The sequence below is a fragment of the Tachypleus tridentatus genome, chromosome 11, assembly GCF_004210375.1.
Source record: "Tachypleus tridentatus isolate NWPU-2018 chromosome 11, ASM421037v1, whole genome shotgun sequence".
Classification (NCBI taxonomy): Eukaryota; Metazoa; Arthropoda; class Merostomata; order Xiphosura; family Limulidae; genus Tachypleus; species Tachypleus tridentatus.
Window position 1 is genome coordinate 65,645,598 of NC_134835.1, and position 21,262 is coordinate 65,666,859.

Below are 21,262 nucleotides of genomic sequence, written 5' to 3' on the forward strand. Positions count from 1 at the left end.
CCAAGAGTTGGCGGTAGGTGGTGATGACTAGCTACCTTTCCTCTGGTCTTACACTGGTAAACCTCTTATAGCTTTCCGCGAAATTCAAAACAAACAAAATACCTTTAATTTCCCCAACAACTTATATGAGTCCCCGTAATCTTTTTCGTTGTTAGCATGTTCATGTAATACGCAAGATTAAATTCAGAACCACACAATGTATAATTATTGTCCCTCATCTTACATTCTAACTACAGCTAAATGAAAACAAAATTGGCAGTGTCCGAAACCCACCGTTCTAAAACAAATATCCTGCTTGCAATCATAACTGATCCAAAAACTATAATACATTCTAAACATGACTTTGGCTACTGTTCATGATGTTTTGCATGAATTAACTTTAGAACCTAGCCTACCTTATAAAGAAGTTTAACCATACAAATCATCGTACTTTCTAAAGGTATCTCATTCCAAATGCTCGTTTATACTTTCTAAAGATAAGTTATCCTAAAACTCATCCTAATGTAAAATATATCACAGACACAAAATTTCATCCTACGTTTATGCTCCAAAACTAATTTCATCGCCATAACATTAATGGGATTTTCGTCTATGCTACCTTCCAGATATTAATGATTTTGTATTTTGACGTAGCATTTAAAAATGAAAAACTATATAGCTCGTCCTACCTTATAGACATGGCCAACTCTAAAAGTCACCTTACTTTATGAACATGGCCAATCCTAGACCTAAACTCACTTTATTTACATGACCAACCAAAGATCTCACTCTATCTTATAAATATGACCAGTTCTGGAAGTCACCTTACTTTATAAACATGGCCAGTCCTAGAACCCACCTTACTTTATGAACATGGCTAACCCTAGAACTCACCTTACTTGATGCGCATGGCCAACCATAGAACTCACCATACTTTATGAACATGGCCAACCCAAGACCTAAACTCACTTTAATGAACATCACCAACTATAGATCTAACCTTTCTTTATAAACATGACCAGCTTTAGAACTCGCTTCATTTTATGAACTTGAGCAATCTGTGACTCATCTTACTTTATAAACGGCAAACATTTCTCATCTTCCTGACCATGACGAACAATGGAATTTATGTTAGATAGTAATCATGGCCAGCTCTAGAACATATCCTACTTTCTAAATATATACAACTTTAAAATTGATCAACATCTAAGGATGACTAGCTCTTTATGTAACGTTGTTTTATAAATATAATTGATCCAAAAACTTATTCATCATTTCTTTTATATCATACTTAGGTTGACTACGTTACTTTGTAACGATTTTGGAGCCTCACCAAGTCATTATAACCAATGTCGTCACTTCTGGTCGTGCCTTAATTGACGGCTGCATATTATGACAGCAGCCCTACATTGTAGTTTTCATTGCAAAAGTCTCTTTCATTAGGTTATCATGTCCAAATACACCACTTCTCTCTGCAGAATTTCAGCCATCTGGTGTACGAGAACGACGGTTTTTCCAAAGCCAGTGTAAACTGTGCGATCGTACAGAAATCAACAGGCACTATGTCCGGAAGTTCAACCGGTATGTCTGCATGTGTTATTGCATTAATATTTGTTTCATTCTCCAGTGAACTTATAGGTTTTATCTGTTTCAAGACATCATCCTACGTATCGTGGCTGGAACACGACCTGTTGTAGGTCTCTTTCTGCTTGTTTAATCTGTAATCCTTTGTTTTTCGATACTATACGCTGTTAATCACATGAATAGTTTGCATAGAGAGGGATGATACATACCTTTCTTGGCCCGGCATCTGAGTATCAAGAATTCGAATCCCTGTTACACCAAACATGTTCGTCCTATCAGCTATTAGGACGTTGTAATGTTACATTCAATCCCATTATTCGTTGGTAAACGAGTGGCCCAAGAGTTGGCGGTGGGTGGTAATGACTAGCTGCCTTCCCTCTAGTCTTACACTGCAAAATTAGGGAGGGTCAGCGTAGATAGTCCTCGTGTAGCTTTGCGCGAAATTCAAAAAACAAACAGACTTACCCTCAAACTATTCTATTTTCCAATCATCAATATTTATAGGCTTTCTTTCTTTTAAACATGGCTGTTTCTAGAACCTTTACTAGTTTATTACCGTAAATGTTAAACACGACTGAGAATTTATCCTTTATCTAAACATGAGTACCCTTAAAGTTATTTCTTCTTTATACATTTAACTAATCCTAAAGTTATGCTATTTATGAATCTAATTCAACTTCAAATTTGTGTTGTTAGCTCAAAGTAACTTGTTTTTTAAAATGTTACTAAACCCCAGAACACACCTCATTTCAAAACTTAACTAACTACAGATTTTATCTTGTTTTGTAATCACAACTTATCAACTGGATTCATATTTTATCCTACTTCTAGGTATAATAATTTAGTACTTATTTAATAAACATAACTAACCTTTAATCTTTCCCATTCTATGAGTATCTTGTAATGGATTTAATGATATTTCGTTTCAGTATAATGTATATTTAGAAATGTATGTAACTGTAACTGATTTACCGTGAAACAAATATTTTAGTGCCTTTTCTTTATAGTTTTTTGTGCTTGACGGTGTATTGTGCAAGTCCCGCCTGTTCTGGAAACTTTCAGACAATTCTTGAAAGTTTAGGAATCAACAATGCTGGTTTGACGAATGCGCGTGAGGATGTTGTGGAAAGTTCTACAAACTTGCGTGATTCCTATAAAAAGACAAACATGACAGATCTTATCTTTAATAAATCTAACATGCATTAGAAACAGCTCGATTTTGCATACGTAATTTATTTTAAAAATGTATACTTAAGAATGCATTAGACCTTAGAATGCATGTTTTATAAGTGAGGCCTATCGAAGAACCCGTCCTCAATTTTAGAACGGAGTGTCACACATTTTACTTTAATAAGACTTTAACCTTGATAATTCTGCTGTTGTAACGTAAAAAAATGTTTTTCAAACCTCTTTAAATTATAAAAAATATGTGTTGCGTAATAGAAAAACAGAAAGTAATTTTCATAATTAACATATGTAGAATTTTATAAGCGTGAAAATGTTTGTTTGTTTTTGAATTTCGCACAAAACGACACGAAGAATATCTGCAAAAGCCGTACCTAATTTAGTAGAGTAAGACTAGAGGGAAGACAACTAGTCATCACCACCTACCGTAAACTCTTGGGTTGCTTTTTTATCAACGAATAATGCGATTAACCGTAAGTCATAACGCCACCACCGTTGGGAGCATATTTGGTGTGACAGAGTTTGATCCCTCGACCCTCAGACTGCGAGTCCATCACCCTAAGCCACCTGGCTCTTGTGTAAAAACGTAAGTGCTACTTAATACATATATAGAATTGAAATAGAGTGAAATAGAGTTAATTAGCTGAAACAAAAAAAAGACGAATATAAACTATAAAAGACTAAGATTATGTGGGTTTCAAGGTTTCTCTTCAGTTTTAAAACCGCGTTCGAGGAAAGACTTGCAAACTTTCAGTCTTTATAATTATATGATCAACTGACAGAAGTTTATATTGGTTTCAATTAGACCAGACATAAACCCTATCTTGAATATATTTTAGATGTTCAAAACTATCTAAAGAATACTAAGCTTGCAAATGTAAAAAAAGAGCAGTGGAAAATATTAACTTTGTTGTTCACTATAAAATATTCAAAGATATTTGAGAAATGTTTGTGGAAGAATAATCTCCCTGTTACTCCAAACCAAAATCTGGTTCAAGGTTATTTCTTCTACAGATGTGCAAATAGAAAATTTAACAAACTTACTACAGGAATACCGTTAATCTAACATACTGTAAGAAACAGGTACATTAGTAAATCTGACAGAAAGCAGACCAAACACCATGATAGTAATGTAAGCGATGCAGCCTGTATGCTTACACACGAGTGTATTCAAACACAAAATCGATGTCTTGTGAAGAGGTTCAAAACTATGCTTAAGCAAGTGTTATCCAGATTCACCATGGATGCCAAGAAGAAATCTATATTGGTTGGAGCCCTAGGATAAAAAAAAACACTTGGTAAAATAACATCAAATTTCCACTGTAGTTCATACAAGTCACTGAATACTAGCTACACAATGTCAAGAACTTGTGTAAAGTCTGAATAGACAGTCAGCATAGTGTAAATATAAGAGAAAATAAGAAAATGCGATAAACCTTCAACACAAACGTGAAAAGCAAATATTGGATAAGGTTAAACTTCAAAAGTTTATGTCAAGATGTTTTGCAGATAAATTTTTCTATGCATTCACTCAAAGCAGAGATAGATATACATACTGTTAGATTGGATATAATCCTAATTTTGTAAGTATGAAGATCATATACTGAAAGTTGTTCTCTCATGATGTTATTAGTGGAGAAAATAAGAGAAAGCTCAACTTCATGCTCATTTTGTGAACTGTATTTTTAAATGTGAACTTACATTTGCTAGCTAATTTATAATGATACCTCTTGATTAGAAACTGTGTTATTTAGACACTTCAATAAAGTAGTACCAAATCTATTTCGCTCTTTGTGGATACAAACATACTGTTATAACATTAAGTAAAAACAATTGGATGTTCTTTTGAAGTGATTATTTTTTATTTTGAAAACTGATATCAAATATTGTGGCTGTTAAACGCCTAATGGACAAAATAGAAAATATAATATGCTCGACATTGTTCTTAACAATTTGTATTACTTTTACGCTCATAAAGCTTAATCCTGCCGTACATTACTGAAAATAATTATTCCAGTCCACACATTGTTTTGTAACTATGGCATTTGTAACATGTGTTAAGTGTACCTATTACAACCAAGAATTCAAAAATCGGAAGAGTTGTTATTGGATGTAGTTTAGTGCTTGATTTCTATCCAAAGTCTATATATTTAATACCCTATATATTTTTGTATTTCCAGCTACCACGTGACACCATTTTCTTCATAATGCATACTTTTCATGTGAAAACATGCTCATACTTTTCAACCCTCACTCAAGTAGATTCAAAAGTTGGTATATGATCTTTGTTTCAGAGAAGAATGTTACGGATTTCTGCCGTTTCGTATAATCTCTTGCAATAACATCATGGCAACGTTACATCTCTCGGAATCTCATATATTAAACTTTGACTTGATTAAAACTTCAGTTAACTTTAATTAATTTGATTCAACATAAATAGTGGTATGGTAGTCATGTTGTTGTTGTTATTGTCTTTCTTTGTGGTGAAGAATGTTTTTACTTTTATCCTTTGTTTAATACCGGAGCTATTTTACTATCACATGCATCTCTTACAAAGCATGTTCTACATATACACGCATGTGTTGATGAATTTACATTCTCTTCTAAACTTGTATGGTAAATATCGTCGTAAATCTATGCGATGCTTTGTTTCACCAGTCATCCATCTTGATGTACTTTACTCAATCTAACACCGTGTTAGTAAGCACGCAATCAATTTTGTGCCTCTCTTGTCTGTGAGTTTGTATTACTCAGCCTTGCCTGTGAGTTTGTTTGTATTACTCAGCCTTGTCTGTGAGCCTTGTCTGTGAGTTTGTTTGTATTACTCAGCCTTGTCTGGTAATTAGTATTACCACCCCGCATCCTTACCTGTACAGTGTACAGCCTTACCTAAAAGTTTGTATAACTACCTTCTCGACCAAACTTGTTCAGCTCCGACTCCAACTTATTCTGATTTACTCGGTTTTTTTTACCTGACACTTTTTATGGAGTTCTATTCGAAACTTTTGTTGCATACTTAATAAATTGTAACATTTGCTTTCTCAGCGTTACATACTTAGTGTAAAGAAAATTAAAAACTTTAATTTTTGTGATATTAATTATTGAAGTTTAGCTTGTATGTCTGTCTCTGGATTTTATGTTATAAAATTAATCTGATTTGTACAGCTTAATAATATCTCTGAGTTACTGACAACAGCCTAGCTTCACCTGGTGCGTACTTTTAGTCGTCTTAAAGTTTACGCTCGAGATAAGTACTAATCATTTGTAAATCGTAATATTACGTTTCTAAAGATCAAAGGACAGCCACTAACTTCCTGTGTCCTGTTAATTCCTGTCTTGAAAGTAACCACTAAACTTCACTGGAGTTAAGTGTACATAAGGCTAGTAGTTCCTAACCGCTTTAGTAAGTGATCATTCTATTGAGTTAGGGATATGTTGCACGTCTTTAAGTATCAAAAGAAATATGAATATTTCCTTGATTGGTTTTAAATATATGATAATAGGAAAACGAAAAGCTAAAATAGTGGTGTGCTATTTAAAAAGTAATCTAAAGTGTCTTACAAGGTATAAAGTTAAGAATTAGTAGGTATTACAGTTATAAAAGTAAAATTATGTTCTTATATACTATGGACTTACCACAGAAAATAATAAAACTATTACAGCACATAGTGAAAAGTAAAGAAGTTAGTTTTATACTAATCTCGAGTGGTTTCAAACTATCAAAAACAGAGGGATCTGAACAGTTTACCACGCCCTCTGGCTGAATTGTTTGTCAAATGAGAAATACTTAATCAGCCTATAATGATTTTAAAATGAAAATTAAATTTCGAAAGAAAGTGATTCAAGCATAATATTGTATATCAACATTTTATTCATTTCTCAAGTAAGTCAGTTTATGATAATTTTACATCGTAGTAAATTTCCTAATCATTCAAAGTTTATGAAGTTTTATGATAATTTCCGAAAACTGTTTCGTACAGCTTAGAAAACTATCTGAGCATAGGTTCTCTTGTGTATTATGTAAGGTTTGAGGTTACTTTTTTTAGATAAATTTCTGAAACTTTAAGAATAGTTTTGTATAGCAGGTTAATGAAATTCTAGGATATTTTGTGTCTCACTGAAACTTTGAGGTTATTGTTTTCAATAACTTTGTGAAACTCTGAAAATAATTTTACATAATAGCTTAATGAAATTCTAGGATTTCTTTTGTGACTTATTGAAAATGAGAAGAAATATCTGTTTGTGACTTATTGAAACCTGGGAATATTCTTCTTGTGGTTTAATGGAACTAATATCTTTAAGCTTCCAATTGAAATTGTATATATATATTATTGTTTTTTAATTCTGGACATATTTCTTTTAAAAGGCTTACTGAAATTATTTTTGTGAGTTAAGAAAACTCTTACGACATCTCTTTTTTTTTGCGTCTTTTCGAAACTCTAAGTGCAGGTCTTTCTGTATCTTACTGAACTTTCAGGGCATTACTTGAAAAGAACTTAAGAAATCCTAAGAATAGTTCTGTTGTTTCAGCCAAGTGAAACTAAAGATTTTTCTTTTGTGGCTTACTGAAAGTCTGGGAATATGTTTGTGGCCATTCTGAACTCTGAAGATACTTCTGTTAAATGGTTTAATGAAACCATTTGTATTTGTTTCTTTGTGATTTATTTAAAGTCCGAGAATATTTTTGTGGCTTTTCTTGAACTTTGAAGACACTTCTGTTGAATGGCTTAATAAAACCATTTGTATTTATATTTTATGATTTATTGAAGCTCGAAGGATTTATCTTTTTGTTGACTTATTTAACCTCTCTTTGCCTCCCAGTGACTCAGCGGTATGTCTGCGGACTTACAACGCTAAAATACGGGTTTCGATACCCGTGGTGGGCAGAGCACAGATAGCCCATTGTGTAGCTTTGTGCTTAATTCAAAACAACAACAATTTAACCTCTCAAGAAAGTTTAGATTTCATGGTGTTCAGCAACTCTGAGAGTAGTTTTAAGTTAATAATCTTATTTTTATAATCACTTAAAACTTTATTAAATTAATTAATTAAATTATATAATTATTTTCCTTTCCATTTAATTACCATGTTTTGTACACCATTTTGCACGCCAAGATTTTCTTCACCTATACACACATCACTGTGACATTTTGAATATACCTTTCAGAACCATCACAAACACTTGTGTGTTGTAAAGGTGGACTACCATGGGTACTCATGACATCACTGTATATTACATGACTAAATGTCTCATTTCTCACTCATTTACAACTCACCCCTGAAGAGAGACGACCTGTCTTCTGGTAGTTCAGTTACTCTGGTGTTATATTGTGATTTGTCTGTTTATTTATTTTTTGATCGAAACATTTTCTAAAAACTATAAAAATAGATATTAAGATACTCAAATATTACAATACATTATTGTCAATGTACTAAACTCTCAGAATGTGCATTTTTTTGGAAACAAAGTCCATTGTTAAAATATTTGGGAAAAGATATTTAAGAAGTCACGAGAATATAAGGATAACAGCGCAGTTTGTTTATTTACATGAAATACCGTTCGTTTAGAAATTGAATTACCTGATAACAAAGTAAATAAAAAGTGTTATTTGTTAAACTTCTAAGAAACAATTTGTAGAAGTATATATAATCAAGAAATATAAAATAAACACATAAATAAAGCACTAGAATTTTCGAAAAAGACAACAATGTAATATGGGGAACTTATAATTTTGTTTGTTTGTTTTTGAATTTCGCGCAAAGCAACTCGAGGGCTATCTGCGCTAGCCGTCCATAATTTAGCAGTGTAAGACTAGAGGAAAGGCAGCTAGTCATCACCGCCAACTCTTTGGCTACTCTTTTACCAACGAATAATGGAAATGACCATCACATTATAACGCCCGCACGACTGGAAGGGCGAACATGTTTGGTGTGACGGGGACTCGAACCTGCGACCATCGGATTAGGAGTCGAACGCCTTAACACGCTTGGCCATGCCGGGCCAGGGGTAACTTATAAATTAATAAGAAATAACAACAGAATGTGGGCAACTTATTAATAAAAACAGCATAATGTTGGCAACTTATTAATAAAAACAAATTCAATGTAATGTAAATAATTCATGAAATAATGCTATACAACTATCATCTTCGAACGATACAGTTTCTGAATATTCTCAATAAATGCTACAGTGTTTCACATTGCTGTATTTTTAACACGTTAATAATATAAAAGCTTCCCACCTCTCACATTTTCCAGCTTAAAAGTTGTATCTTTTTTTGTCGCCGGTGTGTCTGTTGATTCGCCGGTTTACGACACTTTTCGTGTGCGTCAACTCAACCTTAATCAGATAACAAAGTTTATCTGTCACTCTCCATCAGCATAACTACATTACATCCGACGGTAAAATAACATTCAGACGCCTTCTAGCAATGGACTAACTAGCCACCTTACTGAAGTGAAACAGTCTCCGCCTATCCCCAGCCACCTTTTACACAATTACTGTCTGCTGCAGTAAGTGAACAGATGATTAGTAGCTGTTCATTTATCTTCTCGTGTGTCAGTGTATATCGAGAACAATGTTCACTGGCCTTCGAGTTTCCTTCTAATTTTATGGGCGGAAGCTTTCGAAAGAAATTTCTTAGTCGAAATTGTGACCACTGTCATTCATCCTGACATCTGTTCGAGAAAACAATACGGTTTCGATAAGCTGGTTTTTGTTTTCCCAGAACTCTCGTTTTATAAACTAGTCAATGTATTGACTATTTTTAAAAAAGAAATAAAAAAATGTGAACGTAAAGTGTCCGTTAGACTAATAAAAAATTCGAGTTCAGTTTGAAATGTTAAATTTTTTAAAGCATACCAACCGGTCAAGAAGTAAACTGAAAAATAGTAGACGAAGTCCAAACTAAATGTTACTAGAATTAGTCGTTTGTTGTATATAATTTATTTCTCTCGACAATTTTACATTGACACCTTTCTCATAGCCCCTATTGTTGGAAATACGACATTTACAATTTCACTTTAGTATATCTTTAATAATTACATTTATAGCACCAACAGCAACACAGTCCCAGTTGGAACACCAAAATATCTCAGTTATATCCGTAACAATTTTAATCTTATTACTTAAACCGACGTATATAGTAATGTTAACAGTGATGATATGGTACAAAAGGCCATGCATGGCCAGGTGGTTAAGGCACTTGACTCGTAATCTGAGGGTTGTGGGTTCAAATCCCCGTCGCATCAAACAGGCTCGCCCTTTCAGTCGTGAGGAGGTTATATGTGACGTACAATCCCACTATTCGTTGGTAAAAGAGTGGCCCAAGAGTTCGCAGTGAGTGGTGATGACTAGCTGCCGTCCCTAATTTAGCAGTGTAAGAAGAGAGAATAAGAAAAGAAAAGATTAGAGATAATGCAGTCATTTTTAATTTAGCATTGAACAACAAACTACTTTAAAAATGGAATATTTTTTTAGTATTTATAAGAAGAATGGTCATATTTTATGAGTTTCAGTTTTGAATAAAATGAAATAACTATCAGTGACTAAACGGTAAGTTTGTGGGCTCACAACTCTAAAAAATTGATTTTGATATCTGAAAGGGAAAACATATTTTGTATTTTTGTGCTAATCAACGAACATATAAACTAGTGTTGAGGATGATAAATAGGTCATCTTAAGACAATGTAGCCAATAAATACATTAATTTACTTCTGCTAATTAATATTACAGACGAGCAAAATACAGGACAACTCTGTTCAATGGAAGTTAGAATGAGAACTATATAATTAGAAAACTAGAACAAGACTTTGGAAGCAATAAATGAGGCTTCAGTGAAAATATGCACAGAAACAACCAATTTTAAATTATATGTATCATCGTCTATTGTTTCTATTTCTAATATTACAGGTCAATATCACATAAAATTTAAAACATTTCTTGTGATCAGGTAATCCTGTAAACCAAAAGACTCCTTGCTAATCAACAGTACTGAAACTTTTGAAAATATATGTATATTTATTAATACAAACTTTTTGTACCTGTCTCTAAGTTTCGTTGTGAGTTACAGAATGATCTATCTGTCTCTAAGTTTCACTCTGAGTCACAAGAACATCTAACAGCCTTTAAGTGCAACCGTGGGTCACAGGAACATCTCACTGTCACTAAATTCCACTATGAGTCACGAGAACAACTAACTGCCTTTAACTTCTGCAACGGGTAACGGAAACATTTAACTGTCTTCAAGTTCTATTGTGGGTCACGAGAATATCTAATTGTCTCTAAGTTTCACTGTGGGTTACAAGAACATCTAATTGCCTCTCAATTCCGCTGTGGATCACGGAAACGTCTATCTGTCTTTAAGTTACATTATGGGTTACAGAACATCTATCTGTTTCTAAGTCCCACTATGAATCACTGGAACATGTATTGGTGCTACATAACTGTGAACATGTTACACAAAGGTTTTATTTCAAAGATAATCAAACAAAGTGCTACCTTGATATCATCTGTGTCGGCAGTGGTCAGTACTTTAACTTTGTCCTTTATGGATGAAGGCGGAGACATTGCACGTTTTCCACTGCTTGTTTCTGGTTGTCTCTGAAACGGACCTTCAGCTATGTGGTTGTTTCTGTGCATATCTTCACTGAAGTCTCATTTTGTGCTTCTAAAGACTTGTTCTAGCTTTCTAATTATATAGTTTTCGTTCTGGTTTCCATTGAGCAGAGTTGTCCTGTATTTTGCTCGTCTGTCATATTAATTAGCAGAAGTAAATTAATGTATTTATTGGCTACATTGTCTTAAGATGACCTATTTATCATCCTCAACACTAGTTTATATGTTCGTTGATAAGCACAAAAATACAAAATATGTTTTCCTTTTCAGATGTCAAAATCAATTTTTTTAAAGTTATGAACTCACAAACTTACCGTTTAGCCACTGACAGTTATTTCATTTTATTCAAAACTGAAACTCATAAAAAATGACCATTCTTCTAATAAATATTAAAAACATTCCGTTTTAAAAGTAGTTTGTAGTTCAATGCTAAATTAAAAATGACTGCTTTATCTCTAATCCATTTCAGGTAGACAGAGAAATTCATAAAAATAGGTATAGTTATTTAGATTGTTTTATGGGTCGTTGTTATTATAGATCTTGAGCTCGTAATTAATCATAAAGCTACACAATAGGCTATTTGTAGTCTGCTCACCACGGGTATCGAAGCCCACTTTCTAGCGTTGGGAGTCTACAGACATACAGCTGTGCCACCGGAGGGCGATAGGTGTTAAGTTTTATTACTATTGTGTTACTAACTCGCTGGTGATACTGAAATAAAAGTCACAATCGATGAGTAATTGGAACTGAACTGTCATTGAAAAAAATACAAGTTGTGCAGCGCACTGGTATTTTTTAAACTGATCAATACATCTTAAACTTATGGTAACATAAAATTGCAATATTGTTTCAAATATCTTAAATTACTCTACGTTTCAGTCAAGTTATGTGGTCACTTTTTGACTTTCTTAGTTTTCATTTAAGCTCATGCAGCCTTCACAATATTAACACCAGGACATTGTCAGGCTAAGCCAGTGTTTTAAGTATTCCGTTAGCTTCCTTTTTCCTCCAAGTTTCACTTAACTATACTTTCCGTTGTTTGGAATCGCTGTCTCCCTAGAAAACAAATCATTATCCAACAGATCCAGTTCTTCAGAAAATGATATGGAGAAAGGTAATATGTTTGCAGTCTGGGTAACATCAGTTTTACGGAGATTTCCAACACCATTGGTTAAGATGTAGCTCACCCTTGTGCTGGTCATCCAGCATGGTCCACTGTCGATGTTGTACCTTGACTGTGATGTCCTATTCTTCTCTACTATCATTGAAACTATTGTTGGTCGTCGTTATATTCAGATTGTTTAGTATCAATAAACGATATTTTCAATGTTGCCAAACAATTTTGATTTGAATTTCATCAGTAAAGAGCATTCATCTCCACCTTGGTGTATTCCATTGTTTTACATCTGATGTTCACTTCAACTTTTTGGTTTGGTTAATTCTTCTAAGAAATTATTCTTCACAACTGCACACTTTCTTGTTGAGGCCACTTCATGTTAATGATTATCTTACGTTCACCCCTGTGCTTACATCTATACGTCATCTATATGTGATTGCCGTGTATCAGATAGTTAGCATCACTTAAAGTTTGGGTATTCCACTTTTAACACTTCTAATATAAGTGTTTCTGGATTCACTTCAGAATCTCCATACTTGTCCTGAAGAAACAAAATTTTGCCTCAATCCGTTGTTCGGAGTAACCAAAACTTGATTTCTATATAGTTCTCATGATTGCATCCATACCACTACTGCTGGAAAATATAACTTGTATTTTAATTAATGTTGTTGATTTAGCACTGATTGGTTATTATGTGACTGTACTCTGGTGTAGCTAATTTTCATACAACATAGGCCGGTATTTTCCAAAATGTGGAGCGTGAGCGACTAGATTAGAGTTTGTTTGTTTGTTTTTGAATTTCGCGCAAAGGTGCACGAGGGCTATTTGTGTTAACCGTCTCTAATTTAGCAGTGTAAGACCAGAGAGAAGGTAGCTAGTCACCACCATCCACCGCCAACTCTTGGGCTACTCTTTTTACCGACGAATAGTGGGATTGACCGTCAAATTATAACGCCGCCACGGCTGACAAGGCAAACATGTTTGGTGATATGGGGGTTCGAACCCGCGACGCTCAGATTACGTGTCGAGAATAGAGTTAATAGTGCTATATTGGGAAATTAATGAAAATAATAAATAATTGTTACAAAACATATAGCATTTTAATGTGGATCATCTCGTCATTTAACTCATTCTTTCACTCACTAAAACAAAAGTTTGGGGAACAATAATATAGGGAGAATAGTCCAATAATATTTAAATTTTATTTACTGTTACAGTATTATTTCTAATATTATATTCCATATATATGAGTGTGTGTGTGTGTATGAAAATGTAATTTCATGAAGTATGGTTGCGAAACAGGTATATGACGATGTATAAGTATTATGCATTTCTTTATCATCTTTATTGAGTTCCTCCTTTAACTATACACAGTTTTTTATTTTCCAGTTAAAATATAATGTTAACTGTGGGCATCTCGGTGTATGTGTGGCCATCTAATGATGACAATAAAATGCTTGTGAAGAAACTTATCTCTGCAGTTAGATCAATTGCATATGTCACCGTTGAAAAAATGCTAAATTTGACCTTACATTACAAGAAAAAATGTTTCATTAAATATATTCAGATAAATTTTTCAAAGCTTTCGTGTTAGTGTTCTGCGGGTAATTAGTTTTTATCCAATAAATAGGACGTCAAAGATCGTAAACAATAATTAACCCTTTACAATGGACAACTTTTTAAGGTTTATACTTGCTTGACCCTGTTTCCGTGTCATCACATTGCACTCATATATTAGAGTAATGTAGAGATCTTTACAAGTTAATATAATGAGCTTAGATTTATCTACCTTGAATATATAATAAACACGTTCATTTATATAGGTAATTTAGGATTGCGGGATACCGCATGAGGACTTTGGCCTTAATTTATAATGCAATATATCATTATTCTTGCTCTGGTATTCGTCTCTTTCTCTCTCTCTCCCAGCAGTAAATGAAGTTTTATAATATTCACTTAAAAGTTGGCTTGCAGTTAAAGTTTGTTTGTTTTTTGGAATTTCGCACAAAGCTACTCGAGGGCTATCTGTGCTAGCCGTCTCTAATTTAGCAGTGCAAGACTAGAGGGAAGGCAGCTAGTCATCACCACCCACCGCCAACTCTTGGGCTACTCTTTTACCAACGAATAGTGGGATTGACCGTCACATTATACACCCCCACGGCTGGGAGGGCGAGCATGTTTAGCGCGACGCGGGCGCGAACCCGCGACCCTCGGATTACGAATCGCACGCCTTACGCGCTTGGCCATGCCAAGTTCATGCAGTTAAAGTAAATGTAACATAATTTTCATTTTGTAAGTTTTACAAATAAATATTTTGTTTGTGAACTTTTCTTTCTGTTTACATCCGATTTATACATCTCAAAACGTTTTCTCAGTCTCTTCTTTGCAGTGTGTACTTCGATGCGTAAGAAAATCTTAAAATGTCCTAATGTATAGTGGAACGTCCAACACTGAATCTACCATAGAGGACTGTCACATTTAACAGACTCTTGCTTATAAGACATTTATCACAGCCTTTAGTGCAAGACAGAGAGCACTCATAATGCTTTAAAACTGTCTAAAGTGAAATATGGAGGAATATAAAAAAAAAAAATCACACAGAGTGATGAATCCTGCTAGCCAATGTTTCGTATAAATTGGCCTGAATTTGATAATGTGGTATTTGAGAAATGTTTGTTGCTGCAGAAAATCTTCTTATAAGTTCAAGGCACTAGATGTAGGCAGATGAGCTTTTAAGAAGCAATGAAAGTCATGGTTGTTCAAATGGAAGGACTGGACATTGTGAAAGATGTTTAAGAATTAAACGTCAAATAATGAGGTTAAAATGCTAAAATAATCGAGTAAGTGAATCAGAATGACGAAAAAGGACGAGAACCACACAGATAAAAACACTTTTTTTTATACATGTTGGTGATTGGCTCAATATAAACCAATCGTGTAACTTCATCAGAAGAAACACAATAATTTCAGAGCAGTCATATTAAAACTCGTCTGCACTTCGTTGAAAACAATTTTTTTTGTTTTGTTTTGTTTTTAAATTTCGCGCAAATCTACCCGAGGGCTATCTGCGCCAACCGTCCCTAATTTAACGGTGTACCATTGGGAGGGAAGGCAGCTAGTCATCTCCACCCACCGCCAACTCTTGGGCTACTCTTTTACCCAACGAATAGTGGGGTTGCCTGCAACATTATAATGCCCCCACGGCTGAAAGGGCAAGCATGTTTGGTGTGACGGGAATTCGAACCCACGACCATAAGATTACGAGTCGATCGTTTTAACCACCTGGCCAAAAAGAGGAGAAAGTTTATTATATCACTTTTGCACTACAAAGAACAATCAATTAAAAAGTCATATCCATCACTTACACCAATCGTATTTCAAGTTATCTGACATGCCAGGATCTAATTATTGACCACTAAAATACAACAAATCCAACACTTGGAGTTTGTATCATTCTATGGTAGTTTAGGCGAAAGAAACCTTCTAAAAACAGAACGCTAAGTTCAGATCTACAAATATATTTAAATATATTTTTGAAAGAATGTGCCACAAAATATTAAAATATATAGGAAAACTGCTGCATTCACAGCCTTCAGAACCCACTTGGTGGGACTGTATTAACTCAACGCTGAAGAGCGGCAGTGTTTGAGTTGGCTTTAGACTTGTTTCACAAGTAATAACTGAAGGAGTTATGAACGAAATTCTAAACAGTGCTACACTGTTGTATCATGGGAAGTATATGATCTTTTCAGTACATATTGAATCACTCCAGAGATCAGTTTGAATCCGGACAAACCTTTTTCGGGCATTTTCGAGCCCTATCTAAGACACTGAAAGAATAAAGTCCAAATTTTATAAACCTTGGAATAGCTTTGAAAGAAGAGAATCATTTTTAATCAGGTGTCTACCTACTGTTGTTTGCAAGTATTTATATAAAAAAAAGTCAGTCTACGAATATTGCAAAAGATGGTTTAGTAGAAGCTAAAATGGAAGTAACTCTTTGAATGTTTTTTAGGAAAGGTAACTAAGTTTTGCACACTTCTATGCTAGTTTTACTGACTTGAGTGTGTTCTTAATTAGTTAGATGTACAAAGGAAGGTGCTCTTATATTTTGTTTTTCATGTGTTGGTTCGTAGCTTGTTATTTTAATATTATACCAGTCTCTCATGTGTTCTTTTCTTACATGATGGGCTGTTACTGATAGATAGTTATTACCGAATCTCATATGTTTTTTATGCTCATAAACTCTATTTTTTGTTGGTATTTTTGTTTCTCTGGTGTATTGTAATCCATATTCACAAGTGGCTACGTAGAACTAGTGGAACTGCTAGTGCCGATGTATTCAGTTATAGCAATTTTGTACCGCGGAGTGCTTCTATTTCTGAAGTCAACGTCTTCAGGTTGGCTAAATACACACACATATTCTCAAGCTAAATACTTAATTTTTCTTTGCTTTCTGAGTCAAATAAAAGAGCTCTAGATAAACGATATGAAAATGGCTCGAATTATGTTTATAAATAAAAAAATAATGTATTTAAACTAGATCAAATAAAACATAGTAATTTACGTTCAATGTAGTCAATTATTTTTCTATTTTGTTTTTGGAATTTCATCACTTGTTAACTGAAATAGTTATAGAAACAGCAACGATATGTCCAGTTTGTTTTGAAGTTAAGCACAAAGATACACAGTGGGCTATTTGCGCTCTGTCTACCATTGGTATCAAAACCTGGTTTCTAGCGTTGTAAGTCCGCAACGATATGTCTCTTCTTTCATCAACAAAGATGGGTCCAAAGAGAGGACTTTTTTTTTAAATGCCATAAAATTCAATCCTGATTCAAACTGTCAAAATAACCTGTAATTTAATTGGACAGAACATTGACATTTGAATACAGTTGAAATATATTTTACTTTAGATTTAATGTCGGGGCAGCACCACTACTTGGTTTATTTAAAATTCAGGAATAATTTTTCTGTGCTCTTTTACACGATACAAATAAATCACACCTTGAACGACCAGTCGTTGATTTAATTTTTTCAATAAATTAATAAACGCTAAATTAACAAAATATTGTATTTTTTTAAATGTAGCTAGATATCACTACGTCTACAGACTTATAACGCTAGAAACCAGGTTTCTATACCCGCGCTGGGTAGGACAGAGATTGTGTAACTTTGTGCTCAGCTTCAAACAAACAATACGGATAGGAAGATATACAGGATAAACAGGAAATCGAAAGCATGACAGACTCGCCAAACAAATGAAAAAGTCAAAAGGAAAGAAAATCACTTCACTAAAATATGTTGCATTTGAACACAATATTCGTATCCAAGGTAGTATTCTAAAACATTAAACTCTATATGAAATCCTTAAATGTATAGACCTGAAAGCCAAATATATAGTATCGATTAGTAAGGAAATATACATGTGAAACACTAAATAATCACGTTTTGTGTGATATTATATCTTAAGTTATTTATTTTGTTTGTTTGAAATTAAACATAAAGCTATGAAATGGGCTATCTGTGCTCAGCCCACTAGAAGGGGTATCGAAACCAGGGCTGTGTCATGGGGTGGGAGGGCAAGTTATTTGTTTTATTATTTTTATGTAGATAAAGGCTTTGAGTTCGTGAATTTTAATGATAAATATATATATATATATATAATTGAGATGTAGATTTACTTACCACGTTATGATAAAGCTGACAGTAATTTCATTTACATTATTCCTTATAATAAATAATTAATTTTTGTTAATTTAACTAATCTTTGTTTCTTGTTGTACAATGTGATTAATGGTTACAGCAACTTGGCTCGTCATATCTCACAAACGGTAAGACATTCGTTTGGTTTGTATTGTATTTCCGCGTAAAGCTGCACGAGGGCCATCTCTGCTATCTGTTCCTAATTTAGTGTAAGACAAGAAGGAAGGCAACTAGCCATCACCACCCATCTCTAGCTCTTGGGCTACTCTTTTACCGACGAATAGTTAGATTCACTGCCACATTATAACCCAACCATGACTGAAAGGGTTAGCATGTTTAGTGGGACGGGGTAGGGATTCAAACCCACGACTCTGAGATTAAGACTAGAGTGTCCCAACCACCTGGTAATACCGGGCTGTAAGGCATAGGAATGTGAACTTACATAAAGATACTGAGCATGTTTTTGGGACGCAAATTTTGCAATTGTAACATGTTGCCAGCAGGGGTGCCACTGTGACTTTTTAGCACATCACCCATGGGTATAAATGGGGTTTTTGATTTGCAGTGCGGCTCATTCAACTAACATGAAACTAACAAGTGAATCAGTGAAGTATTATTATATCAAATGAAACAATGCAGAAGCATTCCTCAAGGAATGATTTAGAGAATATAACACCTATAGAGAGCCTTGTTAAAGTGTCATAAGTTAGGTACAAGCAGACCACTAACACTAACTGAAACCATCGCTGAAGTTAACCATGTCGTAGCAGAAGAAATCAGTATAAGTGAACATGGGAACATATTATGTTATTCCGTGTCTGATTCGGCCAGTTTCGTTGTCAACTTTGTCAGTGTTTCTTTACAAGCTGTGACATGATCGTGCAATGAAGGAGAGAAGGATTTAATTCATATGTTAGTTCTGTGGTGGATTTCTTGGGAAAACTGGGATTCGATGACCAATGGTTTGCCAGTATGTTACGAATCATTGAAGCATACTTTACTCTTTCTGGAAATTTTAACACACGCGACTATATTATCTGTTCGGAAAATAGTCCACAAGCAGCGTTTCCTACATACCTATAGGTGACAAGGTGTGACGGCTTCACAGCTCATTTTGTTATTGTACTACACTATTTTAAAGATCCATTAGCACATGAACTGTAAACATGCAAAGTTAATGCTGCACGGTAATATAAAATGCTCACAACTAGTGCAGTTCTCACGCTACAACAATGACATAAACACTACCTCTACATATTGGTAACCAGGTGAAACACGTCTTAGGGGAACACTTTCAAATCATTTTTCTTGTGAATAGTCACCTCATTCATTAGACATAGCACCAGTTCATATCTGGTTGTAGTACTATCCGAAGTCACCGAGGGTCCAGGCATCCAGAATGTTCCTATTAAGGAAAAGATTAACATAAAAAATAAGATGCGCATCGTTACTATAATGTCCGTTGTCACTCAGATGTAAAGCATTCTGGACGCAGGAGGAACGCATTTTGAACAGTTACTGTGACTAATCAGACATCAAACCATAACAGCGCACCTGATAACAACATTTTAAAACTGTAACGTTTGTACCCTCATGATATCCTTAACACTTCAGAATCCCCCGGTAGGGCAACAGTAAGTCTAATGATTTATAACTTTAAAAAACAATTATTCAATTCACCTAGGTGGATACAGCAGATAGCCCGATGTAGCTTTGCTATAAACGACACACATATTAACTCTCCCTGGCTATTTCACATTCCCGTATATTGTTGATGATACATGGTGCGCTGAACTGCTAAACGTTCTTTATAATCGCACTATATAAATTTATTCGATTCTATGCATTTCAATTAGGTATGAATAAGTTTTAATTTCATACAGTTATGTATTAATTAATGTTAAGATTACACTTAATAAAACTCATCACACTTGTCTTTAGCTGAAAAAAATGTGTATTTCTATAGCTTAGACATTACCATCATAATAGTCAATGTATCTTAATAAACGACTGTTAAAAGTACCGTTTCAACTCTAAATTTATATATCGTAATCTACTAGCAGTGGTATGGTTTATTTGGAATTATATTATACCTCGTATTTCGAAACCTATGTTAAACTAATAAATAATAATCTGATTAAGATTATTAATTTTGTTACAATGTAACGTTGTCTGTAAAATATCCATGCTTTGCTAGTTTGTATGATGTAAACCATAATTTTTATTACACTAGGCTTTTATTTATTTCTAAACAAGGACTGTTCTCTGGTCAAATTTTCAAAGTATTTCATTTGTTTATATATATAAACATGTTTTGCATGGATCTTGTTCTAAGTTAAATATTTCAACTATTAATCAAAGATTTAAAAAGAAAAATCATAAGGTATAATGAACAAACATTGTCAGTTATAAATTACTACAAATGATATATTATAATAGGCACAAAATTTTTTTTAATTTCATAAGGAGTGTTTGTGTGCTTTTCCTATAGCAAAGCCACATCGGTCTATCTGCTGAGCCCACCGAGGAGAATCAAACCCCTGATTTTAACGTTGTAAATCCGTAGACTTACCGCTGTACTAGCGGGGGGCCTTCATAAAGGTTAATGTTCAGTCACCTTTCTTTTTCTTTAGAACAACTGTCAGGTTTGAACTGTATAAATCAAACAAACCTCTAAAGTGTTACAACATTATATAAGTGTATTATTAATAATAGTTTCGTGTCACTTATTAAGGAATGACAAGAACAGATAAATAGATTGGTCAAATATTAGTTTCATTTCACGTGTGATGTTGTTTATGATTAGAGTAATTACTTTTAAGTTTAATTTTTGTTTTAAACATCAAAGTTATGTCTGATTTTTTTAGTCTAGATGCCAATAAAGTATTTAAAAGTGTTTGTTATGTGACGAAATATGTCTTATTGATCCTATGAAGTCCAACTTGACAGAGGAGATTGCTAAGAAAAGAGGTGACACCTAACGTTAAGCTTTAGAACTGTCCAAAGCAACATGTTTAGAGGAATACTGAAAACAAACATTTATTCAGTCATAGAATTATACAAACTACACGTTG